This window comes from Anoplophora glabripennis, unplaced genomic scaffold, assembly GCF_000390285.2.
Source record: "Anoplophora glabripennis isolate ALB-LARVAE unplaced genomic scaffold, Agla_2.0 scaffold668, whole genome shotgun sequence".
Taxonomy (NCBI): Eukaryota; Metazoa; Arthropoda; class Insecta; order Coleoptera; family Cerambycidae; genus Anoplophora; species Anoplophora glabripennis.
Window position 1 is genome coordinate 100961 of NW_019416781.1, and position 7169 is coordinate 108129.

Sequence of the window (7169 nt, forward strand, 5' to 3'; positions counted from 1 at the left end):
AGTAAAGATGCAGAATGTGAGTGTTGTGAAGTTTTACAGTTTCTCTTCAATGATAAAATCGAACAGGTTAAACTTGAAAAGGAGGAAGTCAACAGTCTAAAAGAGCTCTTGGAAGAAAATAAGCATAGACTTGTATATGTTTGACTTGTTTTTATTCTGCATTATTTTAGATATGCAAATACGTGTTATATATTTACAACATTTATCCTAATAACGAGAATGTTTGTATGGTTCTGGAATTTATGTATATGTATATACCCCAATATGTTGAAAATGATTTCATAAAAGAACAATAAATTAGTGTAAAAGAATTATTTGTTTTATTATAGTAAGGATAGACTTTATCATCATTGCTTAGAAACATTTGTTAACCAGTTTGAACAGTTCATAAAACCGGTTGTTTAATAACGACCCTGACCCCCCAGATTTAATGAGAGAGCTGTGAGAGAGAATTATGAGGAATAATCACGTGATATGAAGTGGTAGGGAAAACAGTATAAAACAGTGTATGTACATATATCAAGTCAGTTTCAAAATGTATTCGTCTAGCACATTTTCTCAGAACGAATCAGTAACTGAAAAAACTGTACCCATACCAGTTATTGTAGGTGAAAGAAGTTATGGCTTAAATAAGTCGAAAAGTAAATCTATATCTGTGGGTTTTCTATACGATGTCGAATTTATTCCGATTATTAAAATATTTGGTAATAAAAATGATTGGATTATCTTTAATGAAAACGAATGGAAAGATTTTTTAACTTACCAAGGAATAATAACAAATTATTTATACACCGGAGAAAACATGGAACCGATAGATGCTGGATTTTTTTCTATGGAGTTCAAGCAGCTACAATATTCAAATGTTGTAAAAATTTTGAAGGATAATATGTTTGTGTATCTCTCCTACGATACGATGTGCACTTTATGGAACTTATTACCACTTATTAAATACAGGATGGATTTGTTTAAGAATCAACAGTTCACGAGTTATTTCAAGATTGTAAGATCGGGATTGCAGAATATGAATGGTGATGTTATCATTAATGCTTTAAAAGTATTACAACCTCAAGAAAATCCCAACAGTGAGAATATTTGCATGGTTCTGGAATTTATTTACATGTATCCTGATATGTTTAAAAATGAATTTATAAAAGAACAATAAATTAATGTAAAGAAATTATGTGTATTATTATAGTATAGTAGATCGCATAATGAAGAAAGTTAGATTTAGTGATGAACCTGATAAAATTCATTATATAGTTATGTGGCCTGAAGAGCATAGAATCGCGAGATTAAGGTACTGGGAGAATTGTGCAATCGACAGACACCGCTTCCATAGACGAATTCAGTTGACATCAAATGTTATTTGTCCTATTTTAGATAATAATCATAGATGTAAAATTTACAATGAAAGATTTATGTAGTGTACCAACATAAAATTTTTTATTATAATATAAAAATAAAAAAATAAGTAATATAAAAATTATTTTATTGAAGTATGAAACTGACTACACTATTTCATTTTTATTAATCCAAGAATTATGTGTTTTATCTAGTCCTAACCATTTAATAAAAAGCATATTTCCCTTTTTCCTAAGCACCTTTTCCACTAAAAATACGTCAGGATGAGAAGTTTTCTGAAGCTCTTCAATATAAAAGCTACCTTGAATTTCTTGGTTGTTTTGATCTTTTAACAGGTAAGTTGTAGGATTAGTGTACTGAACCTTTCTTATTGAAAATATTTCATTGATCCAGTTGGGGGTATATCCTTTAGAAAATAATTCTCTATGTTTGCTAACTCTTACATAATCTCATACTTTATATTTCGGTCGTCTCAAGTCTAATGTTTTCAGGTGACTGTAAACTGTCTGTAATATTTTCTTAGCATTTCTTTGGTTGATTTTATTACGAGGTAGCCCAAGAGTAGTATGAGTGGTATTGTTGTACTGCGTTACAATATCTTGTAATATATCAGTCTATTTATAATTTCCTCTAAGGCTAAACTGTTTCCACATTAAATTTTTCATTGTTCGATTTACTCTCTCAACAACACTAGCTTTCCTGGTTGAAAAAGTACTATAATGATTTATTTTAAATTTATCCATTAACTTTTGAAATTCACTATTATAAAACTCCTTGCCTAAGTCCGTTTGAATATTATGTACAGGGTGTTTCATCTCCGACAAAATTTTCTCCATAGCCTTCGCAACATCTTTTGCTGTTTTCCTTTTAACGGGCTTCACCCACAAATATTTACTAAATACATTTATAACTACAAGAATATAGCGATATCCTTTATTAATCTTAGCGTAGGGAATCATTTCTACCAAATCGGCCTGAATTAAATCATTTAACCCTTTAACTTATAACACGTCTCCTCTTAAAATTTTTCCTTGCTGGTTTATGTATTTCGTTTACGATTACTTCTTTAATATTAGACATTTTTCTCTATAGGGCATTGCAACACAATCTCCACATATAAGGAAGCCGATTGGCCCCGAAAACGAATAATGTCTCCTTTATTTATATTTTTCCCGATTAGATCACTTGATTTTAAAGTTTTTATTCCGAATGAGACTGGACAATTAGTTGGTGAAATTTCTATACTTTCTATTTTTCCAGATATTGGAAAGATATATTCTTCTTTCGTATTTTCTAATATGTAGTAACTATGTTTTTTGGATTTATTTTCAACACCTCTTATATTTATTATGCATTTACTGTGATGTAATGAAGGTTCACATATATAGAACGCCGATGTGTTAGGTGACGATGTTATAACTGGCATCTGTGGACTGGTCACTGACTGGTAAGGTGCTGCCCTTAAAATGTGTCTACCAAATTTATCGATAGGCATGTTTTCATAACAATAGTTAACAATTAAATGAGAAGAGATGTGGAATATGATTTATTTTATAATTTTCGCTTCTCGTAGTTCTTCAATTATTGAAATAATTTCATTATTATGTTTATCATTCCCAGCGGCTTCTGATGCAATCAATAATCTTAACCTATCTATAAGTTCATTTGGATCATCAAAATATACATAATCTACTTTCCTATTGGACAGATTTAACAGTCCACCTTTCGTATAATGCTTAAAAGATTGTGTCTTTCGTAAAGGTCTAGTAGGTGGTGGAGGTTTAGAAAATGTTGTCTGGATGGAACCAGTCTTTAGAATCCCTTTTTTCACCAAAACCGGTTTGATTATTGTCCTGTACTTTTCCGATTGAGAACCTTGTATTTGTTCATCGGAGCTATAATGTCTGCGATAAGCATTGGATTTAGTTAAAATGTCAATATAATTATCCAAATCTGTTTGTTTGTAACCCGTTGGCTCCTTTTTGAATAATAATTCATATAAGCCTGGGGTTCCGATGTATTTTACATTGCCGATTAATAAATCTTTACCGATAATTTCCAAATTTAAATTACCGATTTTGAATTTTTCCGTTTCTAAATCATGTTTCACACCGTATTGACGATCATTGTCTGTCTCATCTCCTCTAACTGACAAATCTATGTACTGTCTTGGAAGAGGATCGTAAGCTTCTAAGTAGTCATTATAAGCACGAGTATTGGAAAGGTCTTGTAAAAAGAGACGACTTCGCTCCACCTCTTGCTTAATTAAGTCATCGCTATTTTGTTCATCTGCAACTGATTCTGGTTCGTTCTGATATGTGTCTTCCAGAAAACTTGGTATATTCATTGGTAAATATTTACTGTAGATATTAAGACTCTCTCTTTTTGGTGTAGAAGTGGGTGATTCCGTTTTAACATTGGTGGGCTCTTGTTTGAGTTGTAAATCGGTTTTAATAGTTGATAGTAATTTTTGAAGTGGTTCTGTTATGGGTTTATATCCCTTTTCTAATTGGGACTGTGACTGGGCAATGTCTGATTTTAAACTTTGGTATTTTTCTCTCACTGATTTTCTAGTTTTAACCAGCTGGCGAGCTAACTCTTTATTCATGGCTTATATGCAAATAATAAACATCGAAGACTACGGTTTTATTTATAGTTTAAAGGATAATGAAAGCATCAAATGCTATTCTATAGCGTCCCGACCTCAAGGCACAATCTTTATCTATAACCAGGAAACCATATTTTTCTTTCCAACATTCTCCACATAGGTCTTTAAATTGTTGAAACGACATATCTACATTAACGTGGTCATCGTAGATATGTTTTAGGTTGGTAATATCCTGCTTAAATAGCACTATAAAATTACAATTATCGCGAATTAGTTGTTTGGGTATTGAGGACTATGTCTGACACAAGTAAAAACAATCTATTCCTCTGTGTCTACCGAAACAGAAATAATCCCTCATAACGCTTTGATTACAACAAACTACATCATCAAAAATTATAACAGAATTAGGTTTTATATCGCTAGGAGCAATTACTTCAGAACCATCACAGTATTCATAAAATCCTATTTCTTTTATGGGTTGTAGAAGCTGTTTCAGATATTCATATTTTGGCTGATATAGTGATTTCGAGTGCAAGTAGACATTTTCAAATCTTAAACCGTTTGAGTGTTCCAATAAACTTATTATCGTATTAGTTTTTCCACAACCAAAAGGTCCAACAATTAACCCGCGTTTAGAGGAACCTCCAAAAAGTGGTCCATGTTTTCTAAAAGTATTTGGAGAAATCCCTTCATGTTCAACAACCGGTAGAGATGTTGGTTGTTTCTTGATCTTCATCGTAAAAGTAAATTTAAGATATTAAACTATTTCACAACTGTAAAACTGTTTATAAAGCCGTGAAGTGGAAAAAATATTCAGTTCATTGAAGTTATTGCATCAGACTATATATATAAATGCTTGTACACAACTCTTCAGTTAATAAGTGTAGACGAGCAGGTGTTAAGCGAGGTTCTGGATACCTTAATACACTTATAGATAAGCTTCCTTTTGAATTACATATTCCAGGCTATAATTTTTGTGGAGCCGGTACAAAACTAGAAAAAAGGGTTGCTAGGGGTGATAAACCGATAAAGCTTGATGCTGCATGTTTTTCTCACGACAAAATTTACCAAAGTTATAAAGATTTAAAACATAGACACAAAGCAGATAAAAAATTAGCCGAAAAGGCATTTGAGCGTTTTAAAGCCCCCGACTCATCACTTGGAGAAAAAATAGCTTCGTTAGGTATAACAGCAGCAATGAAAGCAAAAACCAAATTAGGAATGGGGCTGAAAAAAATCGTTAAACGTAAAAGAGGACGTGGTTTAAGGCGTAACGTTCTTAGTTTCACTCAAGCAGTACATAGAGCAAAAAGAGGCATTATAAATAAACCTTCTAGTAATATTATTGATATGACGAAGCAGGCTCTCTCTTCGATAGGAACAAAAAAAATGACTAAACCAAAAAGGCGTATAATACCATTTCCTAAAACAGAAGGATTCCTTCCTCTTATTCCCTTATTTGCTGCTTTAGGCGTACGGGAGCATAGGAGGAGGGGCTGCAGGCATAGCAAAAGCTGTGAATAATGCAAAAGCGGCCAAAGAAAAGTTGGAAGAAGATAAACGTCACAATTTGGCAATGGAACGCGTTGCTGTTGGAAAAGGGTTATACCTATGACCGTATAGAAAAGGAATGGGCTTGTATCTAGCTCCATATAAAAAAACTTCCAGTGAAGCTACCTCGCCATGCGTTAACTAACATAGAATTAATAAAATTCGCTAAAAAATTTCGTATCCCGAATTTTAAGGGAGTGTTTATGAAAGACAAACTTCCATTGAAAATAAAAAGAAACGAATGTGGTATTGTGAACATGGATATTTCGTCAGGACCGGGCACTCACTGGACAGCATACGTAAAAGAAAATAATATTATATACTTTGACAGTTATGGAAGCCTCCAAATGCACTGATAAAGTATTTTTATAGCGATGCTAGCAAAAATACAATCAAATATAATCACGATAAAATGCAAAATGATAATTCCATTAGATGTGGACACTTATGTTTACAGTTTTTATATAGTACTGTTGTTAAATAAAATTTTTATTATATAGATATCTTTTAACTGAATAACATGTATTTGACCTTTTGTCTCTCGGGAAATTAGTCTATATTAAATTCCGATTTCAATCCTCCTATCTATTTAGAAGAAGAAGCGGAATATGTTATCGGGCTGTCTAACTTTGAGACTATTAATGTTATCCCCAAAATTGATGAAACAAACAACAAATTTTTTTATGCTAATCGAACCATGACAATTCCTACAGGAGCATATGAAATAAATGATATAAATAATTATATTCAAAAGAACATTGATAAATCTGCACAAATCAATATAATACTTGACCGTAATACATCAACTGTTAGAATTGAAGCGAATGTCGACATTGTTTTAGTTATCATAGGGCGCCTCCTTGAATTTAAAAAGAGAATTCTTAAAGCTAATGTTACAAATGGATCTGACTTCCCTGTGCAGATAATTAAGGTTAATGCTTTATGTATAGATTGCAATTTAGCAATAGGTTCATATTCGAATGGTCAACCTGTTCACATAATTCATCAGTTCTTTCCAACCGTCGCTCCAGGATATAAAATAGTGGAATCACCCCTGAACATCTTGTATTTTCCTGTAACCGTCAAGACAATCAACAACTTGACTGTGAAAATTCTAGATCAAGACGGAAATTTAGTAAATTTTCGTGAAGAGACTATTACAGTTAGACTTCACCTTAAGAAAAATTAAAATGGTTGTTCGTTATAATATTCCCAGTATGCTGATCAGACGTAATTATAAAAGGATGCCCAAAGCCAGATCTTCAATTAGTGCAGATAAGAACGTTACCAAAGTAACATCTAAGAATAAAAAATGTCTACAATCCCTTGGTTTCCAATTACTAATATAATGGATATTTTAAATGTGATATCAAAGCCCTATGTTGACAACTCAATAACAAACCTTGAATTGCACAGTTATCAGCCATCTGTGTCCGGATCATTTGAACATAATGATGAAATCAGAATTCCTATTCAAGAAGTAGACCTGTATATACTGCCTGGTGAAAGTCATTTATATATCGAAGGAAAATTAACAAAAGACGATGGAACTAAAGCAACAAAATTAAAATTTATTAATAATGGTATCGCTTTCTTGTTCAGAGAAATTCGATATGAATTAAACGGCGTCACGATCGACACCAACAGA